The sequence below is a fragment of the Capsicum annuum genome, chromosome 9 (assembly GCF_002878395.1).
Source record: "Capsicum annuum cultivar UCD-10X-F1 chromosome 9, UCD10Xv1.1, whole genome shotgun sequence".
NCBI lineage: Eukaryota > Viridiplantae > Streptophyta > Magnoliopsida > Solanales > Solanaceae > Capsicum > Capsicum annuum.
The window spans coordinates 144584160-144602186 of NC_061119.1; positions in this window are offsets into that span (position 1 = coordinate 144584160).

Sequence of the window (18027 nt, forward strand, 5' to 3'; positions counted from 1 at the left end):
TAAATCTATTTCTGATTATACAAAGGAGTTCTTAAGATTACAAGTAAGGTGCAATCTTTCTGAAAATAAAGACCAACAAGTCGCAAGGTATATCAATGGTCTCAATGATTCTATCCAAGAACGTCTTGGCATACAACAAAATTGGTCAATAGATCAAGCTCAAATTTTGCCTTGAAAGCTGAGAGATATATAAAGACCAAGAAGTCTTACAAAGCCACGTCTTATTCTCGCCCAAAAAATATATCAAAAAGTTCTCCACGCCAAGAGGAGGGATAGTTTATTCCATCTAAAGCAAAGAAAGATGAAAATGCACCATCTTCTAGCAAAAATAATGATAAGCAGCCATCTAATACGATCAAGTGTTACAAGTGTCGTGAAGAGGGACACATATCAAGCAACTGTCCAAGAAGGAAGTTTGTCAACACCACTCATCATGATGAATGTGATGAAGAGGTGGACAACTATGAAAGTGAAGGTGAACCCAAACTATGTGAAGAAGAGGGAGAAGAAATAGTATGTGTGGTCAAACGCCTTCTATGCTCAACCATGCAACCTAAAGAGACACAATAAAAGAGGATATGCGAAAGCAAATGCACTGTCAATGGAAAGGTATGCAAGTTGGTAATTGATAGTTGTAGCTGTAAGAATTTAGTTTCTGAAAATATGGTTAAACACTTAAATCTTGAGACACACGATCACCCGAATCCATATACTATCGGATGGCTCAAGAAAGGAGTGAAGATCAAGATCACCAAACAATGTTGGTTACCACTTTCTTTGGGTAAGTATTATCGATCAAATATTCTATTTGATGTGGTTGATATGGATGCATGTCATGTTCTTCTTGGAAGACCCTGGCAATATGATGTGAACACAACACATAAAGGAAGAGATAATTAGTACTCTTTCATTTGGAACAAATGAAAAATCATTATACTTCTAAACAAGACTACTAATAATGCCTCTGAAGTAAAGGAGAAGAGTATATTAACCATCATCAAAATTATGTGCTGCATTAGTCGTCAAAGGAGATGAGCAACCAACAAAAGAAATTCCAGTGGATATGTAAAATCTGTTATCTGAATACCAAAGCATACTTGGAGAGCCTCAATATCTACCTCCTATGAGGAATATTCAACATCAAATAGATTTTATTCCAGTTGCTAGTCTTCCCAACCTATCACAATATAGGATGAGCCCAAAAGAGCATGCAATTCTAAGAGAGAAAATAGAAGAGTTATTTCATAAGGGACATGTTAGAGAAAGCATAAGTCCATATGTTGTACCAGTATTACTTAGCAGATGAGTGTGGACAGTAGGGCTATCAATAAAATCACTACAAGGTACAGATTTCCTATCCCACAAATGGATGACATGCTTGACCAACTCAGTAGAGCAAAGGTGTTTTAAAAGCTTGATCTAAGAAGCGGATATTACCAAATATGAATTAGACTCAGTGATGAATATGAAAGACTGCATTCAAGACAAAAGAGGGGTTGTATGAATGGCTAGTTATGCCATTTGGACATTCTAATGCTCCTAGTACTTTCATGCGCCTACTGAATTAGGTTCTTCGTTCATTCTTGTCACAGTTTGTAATTGTATATTTTGACGATATATTGATCTATAGCAAAAATAAGAAGGAATATTTTGAACATGTCAAAAAAGTGATGGATGTATTGAAGGAGATGAGCTCTATGTTAACCTGAAGAAGTGTGTATTCCTTGAAACAAAACTAGTTTTCTTAGGCTTTATTATCTCAAGTAGGGGTGTACAAACCAAGCTGCTAAGTCAAACCGAACCGATGAATCAAACCAAACCGAGAAAAAAATGACTTATGGTTTGGTTTGATTGGTTTGGTGTTGGCTAAAAAAACTGATCATTCTTGGTTTAGTTTGGTATTAGCAAAAATAAAATTAAACCGAACCCAAACCGAACCGACATAATACATATATAATTTTAATTTTTTATACGTAAAAAAATATTACTTATAATCTACTTTCTAATTACTTTTATTACTTTTTTATATTTAAAAAATAGATATATATTCTTAGGCCTTTAATTATAATATTTGTCCATTAGCAACAAATTTATACAAAATCCAATATTAATATAAAAACCTAAAACTCTTCAATTGCTTCACTTTATATTTTACTTTCCAAGTTTTTAGAGAGTTCTCATTATTTCCTCATCTTACTTTTGTCTTTCTCCTCGTTCATCAAGTTGTGATTTAGTTTTGTTTCTTTTTTTTTTTTTATGAAATTATGTTATAGTTAATTACTTTATGGAGTTAAGTTTTTAATAAGTTGTCTCTAGTTTTTTATTCTTTTGTATGCTTATATTTTATGTGAAGAGAACTTTCAAACAAGCTATCGTGACTAGCGACTTACAAATTAAACCACTGGGTATCCATATAATATTATTTTGAGAGATAGTAGTTTAGACGTCGTAGTAATTTGGCAACTTAATTTTAATTGAAACTACTCCATGGCCATTGTATTTATCTTTTTAGTAAAAATATTTAATTTTTTCTTCAATCATATTATAATTGTAAGAAAATTGAGAAAATCGAAAAATCGAGAAAACCAAAAAAACCCGACTAAAATCGAAATAAAAAAACATATTGTATATCGGTTTGATTTGGTTTATAGATTTGGAAAACCGACATTATTGGTTTGGTTATATTTTAATGAAAAAACGAACTAACCTGACCTATGTACACCTCTAATCTCAAGTGGGGGGATTCAAGTTGATGAGTCTAAAATAAATACAATAAGGGATGGCCAACTTCAAAACCTATCTCTGAAGTAAGGAGCTTCCATGGTTTAGCCACTTTCTATAGAAGATTTGTAAAGAACTTTAGTACTATCATGGAACCAATCACTAAATGTTTAAAGATAGAGAAGTTCAAATGAGATGAAAAAGCTAAAGCTCGTTTCATGGAGATTAGGGAAAAGCTGTCACAGGCTCCTATATTAGTGTTACCAGATTTCAACAAGACCTTTGAGTTGGAATATGATGCTAGTGGAGTAGGTATTGGGGCTGTTTTATCACAAGAAATAAAACCTGTTGCTTTCTTTAGTGAGAAGCTAAGTGAAGCAATACAAATGTGGAGTACTTACCAGCAAGAGTTGTATTCTGTTTATAGAGCATTGAAGACATGAGAGGTCTATTTAATGCCTAAAGAATTTATTTTTGTAACACCTCGATTTTCTGAATCGGAATGCTACATGGTGCTCATGACCCCGAAGGACCACAAGCTAACCCATGATTGATATCTATACCTGTACACTGCATAATATAACATGAAAATACGAAAATATGTACTGAATGGCCATAAGGTTCAAATCTGAATAAACATCTGATAAGACAATGTCTGAAAACGGTATAACAATACCAAAACAAATCTGAAATAACTGTCTAACATGCTATAGTCTGGAAAGCCTCTAAACTGTCTGAATAAAGAGTTGATGGGACATGTCCCCAACTAACTCCATCTAGCAACTGAACTAAAATAGTAAATGAAGCAATAATCATATCGTCCTCGAATGAGAAGGACTCATTGCAAACTATGAACACTGGAATGCTACTGCTGATCTGGAGCTCGTGCCTCTGAACCTATGGTGTAACATAAGAGAAAAAACCATCCCGCAAATGCATCAGTACATCTGAATGTACTGAGTATACGAGTGAGGTAGGCTAAATGCAAAAGGTTATACGCATGAACAATACTGACTGATATGAACGTGAGAATACATACATGCATACATAACTGTAACTAAAATCGTGGAGATACTGACTACTGAGTCTAAATACTGACAACATGAGTGTACTGATACTGAGATATTAAATAGATGAATGACTATTTCTGACAGTTTGAATTATAAAGAACTAGTCTGATTGACTGTGTCTGACAGTCCTGAAGCTGAATACTGATATCATGAATTCTGATAACTGATGTGAATGATAACATAAGTGATTGTATCTGACAGTCCATAAATCTGAAAGAAGTATCTGAGTTCTTTTACTGAGATCGGGACTGAAACTGAGACTGTGGGAAGTAGTTGTCTAACTGACATGCCCCAATAATGCATATAGCTAAGTTGGGGTCCAATCTCTGCCCCGACTAGAGGGGTGTCAATACCGTGCCACTGGTAAGAACAGTTGTGAGTGACCCTCATCTACCAGGTACTCAAATGAGAACGATGGGAACCCTAAACTGACAGGTTAAGATGCCTCAACCTACGCTAGCTACGTAGTTTTGAAACATAAGGATGACTGCTAAGAATCAAACCCTAAACTGGCTGGTGATTTCCCATCCTTGGGTTCACTAGGTGCTAACTTCTACTCCCATTTGAAGGACACTGAATTGAATAACTAAGCTAAACTGAATAACTGAACTGAACTTATTAGCTGAACTGATACTGATTATCTGGACTGATACTAGTGGTATTGTTTAGTGGAGCTAAACCAAGTTTACTAGATTTCGATGACTAACGGAATGTACCAAGTTCTGAGGACTGGTTAAGAGTACTAAAGTTACTGAGATTAACTGTGAATACTAAGGTTGCTGAGGTTACTGAGCACTGAGATTACTGAGATTACTGGTCTACTGAGATAACTGCATTTTCCTGAGTCACATGACTGACTGAATTCTATAGATCATGGCTTGACTGAGAGTATCGTGATAACATGACATGGCTCTAGGCACACAACTACATTTTTTTGGGTACAAGTACCCCTTGGACTCGATGGAAGGACTGACACAACTTGACTTTCTTGAGTACATGACCATTAATAACAATCCATAATACATGAGTGAGGGATTTCATGAAGTACATGGTCATCATAATATCTAACATGAATAGGAATGCTTATAATCAAGTCATAAATCTCATATTCTAATATCATGGGCATTTCAACAACATATACTATTCATAACAATTGTATACGAGCTCTTTGAACATAATAGACTAGCATGAATTTATCATATAGTTCACCCCTAAGTTATAATACATGATTTTTATCATTCTAGGCATTTTATCAAACACCTTACATGCATAATATTGAGTATAGGTGTACTTAACAAATTTAGAAATCTTGAACCACCCAAATTCATGGGTTTCCAACTAACATGCCCATACACTTCTTGGAAACACATTTAGATACCATCTTGAAACACAATTAACAACCACCAACATGAACATAATCACACAACAACATAAAGATCATAATTTATTATTTAAAACATGGTTCTTGAGCTCCACGGATGAAAGGGTTCCGTGGATGAACACTACACATACCTTATTTCTCAATTACATGAAGATTGATGGAGAGAATTGCTTGAACTTGAATCCCAATTTGAAAACCCTAATGTGTTCTTGAGAGGATTTTGAGAGAAAGAATATGTTTTGGTGAAAATAATGGCTTAATTCCGTGTTTAAGCATTATATCGGGGTGGAAAAAGGACCATTTTTCCCCAAAAACGGACTGTTTAAGTCACCTGGACACCCACATGTGTGGTGCACACTTTATCGCACACCTTAGGGTATGCGTCACACATCTTATTGCACATATTAGGGTGTGTGTCGCACACCTTATCGCACACCTTAGGTTGTGCGTTACACACCTTATGTCAGGCGACATACTCCACTTTACAAAGACATAACTTTTTACTCAGGTGTTGGATTTGGAAGAAATTGGTATCGTTGGAAATATAATTCAAAGAGGTTTCATATGATATATAGTAGGCCCTCTAATTCAATATATACAAGGATTTATGACTGATTGAAGTTGACCCAAGTTTTTACGCGCACTAAAACTTAAATGATAGGAAAGCTTTCAACTTGTACTTGAGTTAGGAAAACTCTATGATCTAAATTCATGCTTAAATAGATTCCCACACTACATAATTGATTAACACACTAAATTTACATAGGATTCGAGGCTTTTGAAATGTCTACACATAGGAATGATGGATTTTCATTCTAGTCCAAAATGTGGGGTATTACAATTGTCTACACTGAATCAATTCTTGAAATATTTTAGAAGTCAAAAGTATGTGGATCGCATGTTAACAAGATGGGCAGCATACCTGGAGAGATTCAATTATCGTATTGTCCACAAGTCTGGAGTAACTAATTGAGTGACAAATGCTTTAAGCCGACGTACAAGTCTTATGGTTTCTTTTGAAACTGAGTTACCAGGAGTAGACCAAATAAAAGAACTATATGAAAATAATGAAGACTTCGGGCGAATCTGGGTGAAATAAACAAAAGGCTTACCATTAGAAGAGAATTTTATGGTATAAGATGGATATCTCTATAATGGAAACCGCTTATGTATTCCCAAAGGTTCTCTACGAGACAAGTTAATTTGAGAGATGCATTCATGTAATCTTAGTGGCCATGTTGGGTATGCTAAAACTATTGCTAATTTGGAAGCAAGCAACTATTGGCCACAGCTTAAGAGAGATGCCGGCAAATTTGTGCAAAGGTGTCCCGTTTGCCAAACATACAATGGTCAGGTTTAAAACACCGGAATCTTTATGCCATTACCCGTTCCAATTACACCTTAGGACGACTTATCAATGGATTTTGTACTTGACTTACCAAGGACAACGCGAAGACATGATGCTGTTTACGCGATAGTAGACAAATTTTCTAAAATGACTCATTTTATCCCTTGTCGTATGATAACGGATGCCCATCATGTAGCTAATTTTTTCTTCAGAGAAGTAGTCAGACTACATGGTGTTCTAAGATCAATTATTTCAGATCGAGATAGAAAATTTCTTACTGCATTTTGGTTCACTTTACAAAAACAATTGAACATAGACTTGAAGTTTTCAAGCACTGCCCATCCACAAACAGATGGCCAAATAGAAGTGGTGAATAAATTTCTAGGGAATTTAATTCGATACATCTATGGAGATGAGAAAGGACAATGAGATTTAGCTTTATCCCCTGTGGAGTTTGCCTATAATAATTCTAAGCATAGGTTTATGGGTCATAGCCCTTTCTCCATTATGTACACTAGAGTTCCAAGACATATGGTTGATTTAGTGAAGCTACGAACAAGGATAATCCAAGATCAACTATGACCTTTGGTGATAATTATTCAGAATTATTTAAAGAGGTTCAAGATGTATTAGAACCATCAAACCAGAAATACAAGCAGTTGGCAGATAAGAATAGGAGGCTAATATTAATCCAAGTTGGTAACCAAGTAATGGTATACCTTAGAAAAGAGAGATTGCCTACTGGTGTTCATGGAAAATTGAGGCAAAAAAAATATGACCCATACACTATTCTAAAGAAGATCAACGACAATGCCTATGTAGTAGATTTTCCAAGTGAGATGAATATTTCAAATACTTTTAATGTGGATGACCTATCACTCTATCATCCAAATCAAACACTTTACGAAGAAAACTCGAGGCCGAGTTTCAAAGAAGTAGAGGAGAATGATGAGGAACATTAAAATTCTAAACCTAGTCCAGAACCTTCACGAATCAAAAATCAATTTTGCTGCTTCTAGAAAGAGAAAGTCAATTTGAATTTTGCTACTAGTTGTCAAGTTTATCTTTTAGATAATTCTAAAATACTTAGCTATCAATAAAATGAGTTGTCAACTATGAGTTGTCAATGAGTTGTGTATGAGTTGTCAATGAGTTGTACAAAGGATTTTGAAGGCTATAAATAGAGGTACTGACCTCTAGCTATGTAGTTTTTTGTTCAACTCTTCTGTTAATGATTTGTGTTTTATTTTAATATCTTGAATTAGATCTTGTATTTTAAGGGCTTTGGATTAAGCTCTTGTTATCCGTGGATTCGGATCGTCTTTAAAGCGTTATCTTACAACACGTTGAAGTTGTTCCTTCAACAAATTATGTGGTTTACTTTATTTAGCACATTAGAGAGTTCCTCTAAACATTATGCTTCATCAATTCTAGTTCAACTATTGAGATAAAGTAACTAAGAGAGTTTTAGAGTTGTAAACTGAAAGTAAAGTAACTAATGCATATAAGTAATAATTTTGGACAAGCAATGGATAGAAATCCAGAGTTAAGGCTTACGAACAATCATACTACACTAATGAACTTCATTCTTTAGATTACTTATCTTGGTTGTTGATTCATAGGGTTTATCGCATGATCATGGTCTCCCGACCTCTAATCGTCTACCTAACTTGGACATTACAACTACATTGTTGAGCGGGGATGTAATAATCCAATTAGATGAAAGAAGCTATCATCCTACATGTGAACCAAGCAAGGCTTCTCGGTATATCCCTATCCTAGTCGCTAATTCAAATTCCTTATTTTATAAAAGAATTAGAACCTTGTTCTATCTATCCCTACGTTCTATCTTATTATTTCCCCTCCCTCGGGCTCTCAAGGTCGATAATGGATGTATCTAAAGGGTAGATAATCCTTAGAATAGTTATAAAAAGTATAAAAAAAACAACCAGATATGATAAGAAATCCAAACAAACTCAATTCAAAGCGAAAGTAAACATGTTCTTGGCATTAACCCCGGAAAGGGAGGTTTAGCCACTAATAGACAACCGTAATCCAAATAAATGAATACATGATATATTCTTTTAAAAAGATAAAGTAAGAGAAGAAAGTCCTAATTGAAGTGTTTTCCATCCCTTCTCCAAGTTTCAAAGCCATCCAAGGCGTATAACATCAAGTACAAGTGTCCTATTTATAGGAGGACAAAACTGTCAAGTTTTTACACTAGGTCGTGTCGCGGGGTTATCATGGAGACAAACTGTTTTGGGTACCTTAGGAAGCTCCCTATGTATGGAATGTTCCCTATGACCTTTTCTTTGGTCTTCAACATGCCCTTGACATCCAAGGTGTCCAATTTACGTCAAGCTGTGTCTTGTGCTTTTGTTGATCCATTCCAAGCCTTTTGTGTTGTTTAAACTTGATTTGAATACTGTATATACTTTATATATCATAATAATAAACTCATAAAGTATCACATATCATTAAACACATCAAATTAGAGATCAAAACAACACAACATCCAAGACAACAAACTAGAAACTTAAGCTAAGAATACTAGTTTTGCCCATTTTGATCTTAAACTTGGTTTTGACTCTTGGCTCGATTCAATTTCACTTTAAACACTATAAAAAGTTTTTATAAAAATAATTACACAATCATACCATTAGGAACTCATTAAACATGTTAAAATCCATTGAGATCAACTAGACCAACACCTAGCTCAAGCTAGTGCCACGAGTTTTCTCATATGAACTCTAAATGATCAATTTGAGTACAAACTTGTTTGAAAGACACCTTTAACATTGTAATAAAGTACTTAAACACTTATATGCTCATTTATATCATAATTACTCATTAAGCATACAAGAAGTCCTTAAAACATAACTAAATAAGCCCGGATAACAACACTGACATGCATAAATCCACCTCAGATCATCACCCCATACTTAATGTCTGGTTTGTCCTCGAACAACTCTTTACTCTAAGCATCATAAGATGAGGTGACTTCATACTTCTACTAAAAGTAAGACACTCAAGTTATAACTACTATGACTACATAGACTGCAAGTTTCTACACTTAGCATGTTATGTACACAATTTAAAGTTCAAAAACACTACTCTAAATCGTCCTAGCCTCAAGAATCGACTCACCTAGTAGGAAAACTTATGCATATTGCTCAATCTAAGACATCATATATATCACCCAATATTTATAAAAAGTTTTCCCTCACAACAAGAGAGTTACCCATAATCACTCACAAAAATGAATTTACAAGACAATGGGTACAAAAATCAAATTGCGCTCACTCTCACAAGGAATTCACAAGTTACACTAGATGAACCATATACTTGCCCTTAGTGTAGTACTTCGCTAATATCAGAATGATGAAGATTAGGATCAAATAGGTCTTTAATAGTTGTAATGTTGGCTAAGGAACAGGTAGGAACTATTCTGATCGGTAATAATGACTATCTTCCCTAAGTGCTTTAATATATCACATTATACAATTAAGATCAATCTTTAACAATCAATTCTCACCTTTACTACCTTAACACATCTTTTGTTTTACCCTATCTCATTAAGCTCATTCACATATAATGTGGTGGAAGTATTTCCTATTACTTCATGATTCTCACCACAACACGGGGCTAGTTTTCCATGTCTAGCTCCGCGATGTGGGCTTATCGCGGTAAGCCACTGGATTGCATTGTACATCAACTTTATACACCAATAACTACTACTTTGGGGCTTCACTTTTACCTTTTCTCCTCTTATTTTCAAACTTCTTACTCAATTCACTTACACTAAAGCACTTAGGAGCTTTGGATCAAATTAAGGTCTATCAAAGAAATGATTAGGCTACATATGAGGCTACCAAAGAATAATCTAAAGGCTAAAAGGGGTTAACTAAGATTATGAGCCATGGTAGATCAAAAGAAGGTATAAACTTGGCTATCAAAGAAGCTCCTATATTATCTCCTAAACCCACACTTTTTATTTTGCTTTGCATACATACCAGGCAAGTTCTAGACATCAAATGTAACAAGGAATATACAAATATTTCATACGCTTATGGCACATGCTCAACTCAAGTAGGATCATCATAGACTCTTAACCAAACAATCACATGAATTCAATATTAAGCCAATAAGTACAAGAGTCATAAACTAGAGCCTAGGTGTCTAAAGAGTAGTAATTCACACAATCAACATGCTTTTACCATCAAAATACTTGCATCATGCAATCTAATATAGCACCAACAAGAATATCCCACACTTATTCTTAACAAAAAATTTTAAAATTACCCCAAAAATGGAAATTTTCTCCACCTCACACTTAAAATTCTACCTTGTCCCCAAAGTATACTTTTTAAAAGTAGAGATAGAAATACTCCCTGAGGACTCTAGGCCTAGCTAGTAGTATCTGTACATATCAAGAGGGTCCGAGGATCCCACACTTAGTCTTTGCCATGCTTCTTAGCTTAGATTTTTCGATACTCAGACTTCTCATCAACCTGTGACTCAGTGATCTTGGGCGTATTTATATGTCTAAGTACCATAATTTACCTATATTTTAGATAAATTTTGAGAAGAAAAATACATAATTCTTACATTTTTACTCTACTTTGATTTAAGTGAGCTGACCTATATGATTAGCATGATTTTCAGGTCTAATGAGGTAGATAAAGACACTTTGGGGACTGGAGATTTCAGAGGAAAACTCATACAAGAGGAAAAGAAGCTGTTGGACCAAGTGGGATGCATAGGAACTTTCTCCCAGGCTAATTTGCCATTTATAATAAGTTGAGGACTTAGAAGAAAATTATGAGAGAGAAGGCTATTAAAAGACTTGTTGCTGAATTTTTATGTATTATGCTGTTTTTGGGTTTTTGAATGCAAGAAAGAGCGGCTTAGTCTATTGGGAGAGAGAAAAACGTTTCTCCTTGATTTCACTATTTTTTGGATACCAAAATCGACTTCTAGTTTTTGGTATGATGAATATTCTTATGGTGATTTTCGTTTTATTCATGAGTAGCTAAGTTTAATTATTAGGGTTATGGAAACCTTGTAGTATACTATTTATTTCTATGGGTTTTGAATTCATTATGTGTAGATGCACTTATATTATACTCTCTTCGTTATGATTGAATTCTCATAGTTGCAAACATAGGGAATGTGCCATTAAAACATAACTTGTTTGATAGAAAATTTTATGTTGAGAAAAGAGAGTAGTGACAAGAGAATAGGGTTTCTAACCTCTATTTTATTCGTTAATGCCTTAATAGGATTAACAACTTGGAGATTTCACATAAGTATTAAACTACATTTTTGATTTGAGAGAACTAGAGTGGATTAATCCTTGTTTGTTGAGAAACACTTGGATTATGAATTTAAATGTGTTTCTCTGTAAGTGCATCCATGTATGAGTTCTAAATACCCATAGTTAGAAAATATTGAAAACTACAAGGTGGAAATAACCCTAACTTGTCTTTCTCTGTAATCAAATACTATTACACATATCATCTTACTGTTACACTGATAGTATTACTGTGTACTTAAACCGAAACCCCCCTTTACTTTGGAACCTTCGATCAACAGTCTAATAATAATTGCAATACTTTGTGATCATAGTATTCCCTGTGGGATTCGACACCCAACCTAGTTGGGTTCTACATTTGACAGCAACTGCTTGTACTTTATAATGATAGTTCTAATTTGGGCGTATCAAATTTTGGTGCTGTTACTGGGGAATACGGTTGTCAACTAAGTTTGTTATAGTTAATAGACCCTTTGGTCAAAGATTCTCAAACTTTACTTTTTGTTTGTTGTTTTTGTTTTGAACAGGTTGACTATTGTGCATGCCAAGTACACGGAGATCGGGTCGGCCATTATTACCTATAAATCCTGAACCATATCTCATTGGTAGAATGGATGCGTAACGAGACCCTAAAAGGATAGATGCTCAGCAGGAGCAGGCGAGATTGGCCGCATTGACAGCTGTATAAGTAAATTAGTAGAATGCTGATAACCCAGGTCGGGTACCAAATCCTGATAATGAGGACCTAGGTGATGATGAGCTATTAAATTCAAGGCGTGCAAATGATGTGGCCACACCAGTGAACAAGAATGTCAACAGAGATCGTCAGGCTAGTATGAGACCCGGAAGTAGAGCTGTGCAGTTTGCTTTTGATGATATTGATGACAAATTGGATAGGGCTGGTGCCACAGGGGCTATTATTCCCCCGTCTTTAGCACCCGGAGCCAAGTTCAATATTACTAGCACTATGATCCAGCTATTTCAACTCAAAGGGTTATTTGGTGGACTTGGAGGTGATGATCCAAATATATATCTAATTAATTTTATCTCAGTATGCAAGTCATTTGACAATCCAGGGGTTGGACAAAATACGATCCAGTTGCGCTTATTTCCATTATCTCTATCTGTAGAGGCAACTCTATGGCTAAACGGACTAACTCCCGACTCTATTACCAATTGGAGACAACTGAAAGATGCTTTCATAAAAAGATTCTTTCTGCCATCCAAGAAAGCACCATTAAGAGATAAGATAAATAGTTTTAGACAACTTCCAACTGAAGCTCTCCACAAAACTTGGGAGAGGTTCAAGAAGAAGCTTATACAGTGCCCAAATCATCAGATGACCAATCTCCACTTGATGGAGATATTATATAGGGCCTTAAATTTAGTGACCAAGCCAGTGCTAGATAATGCTGCGGGTGGGTCATTCATGGACCTCACCTTTCTTGAGGCATTGGAGATGCTAGATCATATGACAAAATAGAGTAGAGCTTGGTATATCAGGGATTCTGAGGTAGCAAGCTCTACTGTATCTATTGGTATGACTGCAGAACTGAGGTAAAAGAAAGAGGAACATGACCAAGATATGGCTCACATAAAAACGCAGATAGACCTTCTTACTAAGAATTTATTATTAGGAAAGACAAAGAAGGTTAAAGCTGTTGCATCACAGGGAAGAGCTGACTTCGATTTTGAGGAAGAAGCAAATTACTTGAATAATAAGTGGGGTTTCCGAGGCAGTGGCCAAGGAAACCAAAGTCTGAACTACTATGAAAAATCCAGGTACAAGGACCGAGCCCAAGGGAATTAGAATAATAAGAATAATAGGAGTGGTTTGTATGTCCCTCTTGAAAATCGTGAAGCTACTGCAGCTAGCTCCGAGAAGATATCCATGGAGGACATGATGGCTAAATTACTGAAAGGAGTTGAGGCAACCAACACGAGAGTAGCTGAGGTAAAAAATGATTTGTCTTCAATGAATCAATTGGTTGACTCGCATTCCACTTTAATAAAATAGTTGGAGTAGCAATTGAGTCAATTGTCAGTGGCATTTAATCAAAGGAAGGCTGGTACCTTACCAAGTGACACAGTATAAAATCTAAGAAAAGATGGGTCATGTATGGCAATTACTACTAGGAGTGGTAAGGTGTTAGAAAACCCATCTGTGGGTAAGCCTGTGGTTGATAGTATGGAGAAAAGTATTGATGAAGCAGATTATGATCATCTTGTAGAAGTTGAAAACTAGGATGAGATCATTCATGATACTATAGCAAGCTGTCAGTAGTCTGAAAAGATTGAAGATGAGAAGAACAAAGAAAAGAAAGTGGTGGAGAAAACTTTCCCAAAGCCACCCCCCTTTTCCTCAGAGACTGAAGAAGAAGGATGATGACGCCAAGTTTAGTAAATTCATGACCATGCTAAAGCAGCTGACTATAAATGTGCCCTTGGTAGAGGCACTGGAATAGATGACAGGGTATGCCAAATTTATGAAGGACTTTTTGACAAAGAAAAAGGCAGCAAGCTATGAACCGGCAGATGATTTCCATCATTGCAGTGCGATTGCCATAAGGTCCTTAGTACAGAAGAAGGCAGATCCAGGAGCTTTCACCTTTCCTTGCACGGTTGGATCTTTAGATTTTGCTAAGGATTTGTGTGATTTGGGGGATAGCATTAGATCCTACTCCAACTAATATGCGGCTCGTGATGGCAGATAGGTTAGTAAAATGGCCTGTCAGTATTTTGTATGATGTATTAGTGAAGGTGGGTACCTTAATTTTCCCTGTGGATTTTGTTATTTTGGATTACGAGGTGGAGTTTGAGGTGCCCATAATCTTGGGTTGACCTTTTCTCGCAACTGAAAGTATGCTGATTGATCTGCGAGCAAATGAGTTTTTATTTCATATGAATAACGAAGTGGTACATTTAGTTGTATGCAAATCAATGAAACAACACAAAGAAATGAATGTGTTCTCTATAGTTGATGTATATTATGAGGACGAGCAAGAATTATCTTTGGAGGAGCAGCTTACTATTGAGCCATTGGCTGTTGTGCGTTTGAACTTTGATCGTGAGGATATGGAAGAGTACGAAGAAACTATTTGTTCTTTGACAGGAATGAGGTTGTATTCTTATACCCCCAAGAAGCTTGATCTTGACTTTAAGAATCGACCTTCACCACCCGCGAAGCCATCCATTGAAGAGCCACCGGTGTTAGACTTGAAAGAGCAACCCAATAATCCGAGGTATGTTTTATTGGGTAGTGGAAATACACTACTGGTTATTATTGCTGCTAATCTAGTGAACAATAGGTGGAAGCTCTCATCTATATTCTTAAGAGATATAAGAGAGCTATTGGTTGGACTATTGCAGATATCATTGGTATCCCTCCTGTTATATGTACACACAAGATTTAGTTAGAGAAAGATTGTGTACCCATCATTGAGCATCAGCGTCGATTGAATCAACCTATGCAAGAGGTGGTGAAGAAAGAAATCATCAAGTAGCTAGATGCAGAGGTGGTGTACCCAATCTCAGACAGTAAATAAGTGAGTCCTGTACAGTGTGTGCCCAAGAAAGGGGGCATAACGGTAGTAGCCAACGAGAAGAATGATTTAATTCCACTCAGGCCTGTCACAGGATGAAGGGTGTGTATGGACTATCGAAAGCTCAACTCGTGGACACTAAAAGATCACTTTCCAATGCTATTCATGGATCAGATGCTCGATCAATTGGCAGGTAAAGGTTGGTACTATTTCTTGGATGGTTATTCCAGGTATAACCAGATCTTCATTGCTTATGAAGATCAGGAGAAGACAACGTTCACGTTCACATATGGCACATTTGCATTTAAAAGGATGCCCTTTGGTTTATGTAATGCACCAGCATATTCTAGAGATGCATGATGTCGATCTTCTCTGATATGGTTAAAGACACCTTGGAGGTGTTTATAGATGATTTTTTAGTTGTTGGAGACTCCTTTGAGTTGTGTTTGCTGAACTTAAGTCTAGCATTACAGCGGTGTGAAGAGTTTAACTTGGTACTTAACTAGGAAAAATATCACTTCATGGTGATGGAAGACGTTATTCTCGGTAATAAAATTTCTGCGAAAGGTATTGAGGTAGATAGAGCCAAGGTTGAGGTCATCGAGAAACTACCTCTCCCATCTCTGTAAAAGAGGTTCGTAGCTTCTTGGTCATGCAGGGTTTTATCGCAAATTTATTAAAGATTTCTCGAAGGTTGCAAACCTATTATGCAAACTTCTTAAAAAGGAGGCCAAGTTCTCTTTTGATGATGATGCAGGTAATCTTTTGAATGCATTAAGCTGAAATTAGTGGAGGCTCTAATTATTATTACTCCTGATTGGACAAAGCCATTTGAACTAATGTGTGATGCTAGCAGGGTGGCGCTTGGAGCTGTGTTGGGCCAGAAAAAGGATAAGCTATTTCATCCAATCTACTATGCTAGCAAAGCCCTGAATGAGGCTAAAAAAACTACACTGTCACTGAACAAGAGCTCCTGGCTGTAGTTTACACCTTTGAGAAATTCAAAGTGTATTTTTTAGGGACCAAAGTGGTGGTCCACACGGATCATACAGCTCTGAGGTACTTAATGGCTGAGAAAAATGCGAAGCCGAGATTGATCCGGTGGGTATTGTTGCTTCAAGAATTCAACTTTGAGGTAAAGGATCATAAGGGATATGAAAATCAAGTGGCGAATCACTTATCCAGGATTGAATATGAACAAGAAATCAAGGACAAGTTAGATATTGATAATTCTTTTCTGGATGAGAAGATACTAGCTGCGAAGCTCGAGAAGATTCTGTGGCATGCTGATTTCACAAACTACGTGGTAAGTAAGTTGATGTCAGATAATCTTTCCTTTCACCAAAGGAAAAAGTTCCTTCATGATGTGACTTAGTATTTATGGGATGAGCCCTATCTTTTTCGGCGATGTGCAGATGGTGTTATTAGGTGCTGTGTCCCAGTGGTAAAGATGTTGAGTATTTTGGAAGCATGCCATGCTTCACCTGTTGGTGGTTACCATGCAGGTGATCGTACTGCTCAGAAAGTATTGCAGAGTGGCTACTATCGGCCTACACTATTCAGAGATGCATATGAGTTTGTTCGGAGATGTGATCAATGTCAGAGGCAAGGATCAATCTCCAAACACCATGAGATGCCGATGTCCAAAATGATGGAAGTAGAGTTGTTTGATGTATGGGGCATCAACTTTATGGGCCCATTTGTAAGCTCATATGGGTTAAAATACATCCTAGTAGCTGTGGACTATGTCTCAAAATGGGTAGAAGCTGTTGCTTTGGCTGACAATGAAGGAAAAAAATTGTAGCATTTCTAAAGAAGAACGTATTCTCCCATTTTGGGGTACCAAGAACAATAATAAGTGATGGGGGATCCCATTTCTGCAATAAAGTTTTCAGGGATGCTTTAGCAAAATATGGTGTTAAGCAACATAAGGTGGCAACTTCATACCACCCACAAACTAATGGGCAAGTGGAGGTTTCGAACAGAGAAATCAAAGCCATCCTTGCTAAAACTGTGAATGCTAATAGACAAGACTGGTCACGAAAGCTGGATGATGCTCTTTGGGCATACAAAACAACTTTTAAAATGCCTAATGGCATGTCACTGTACCAACTTGTGTATGGAAAGGCATGTAACTTGCCTATTGAAATGGATCATAAAGCATTATGGGCACTCAGAAGGCTGAACTTGAACTGGGATAAGGTAGCAAAGCTGAGACTGGGCCAACTAAATGAGATGGATGAATTTCATCTCAATACATATGAAAGAGCAGACCTTTACAAGGTAAGGATGAAAAAGTACCTTGATCGGAGGATTGTGCAATGAAATTTTCAAAAGGGCAATTTGGTACTCCTATTTAACTCCAGGCTAAAGCTATTTCCAGGTAAGTTGAAGTATAAATGGTCTGGTCCATTCAAAATTATCCAAGTCTACTCATCTGGAGTAGTTGAGCTAGAAAACGAAGACGGGAGTGTCTTCAAGGTGAACAGACAAAGGGTGAAGCTATATATCGGGCCAACAACCTTGATAAAGTGTATAGCCAATATATATCTCGATGAAGTCTGAGTAATTGAGATAGCTGAGTCGTGCCGCGACAGTAAATCAAGCGCTACATAGGAGGCAACCTATCATTTTACTTTGCTTTTGTT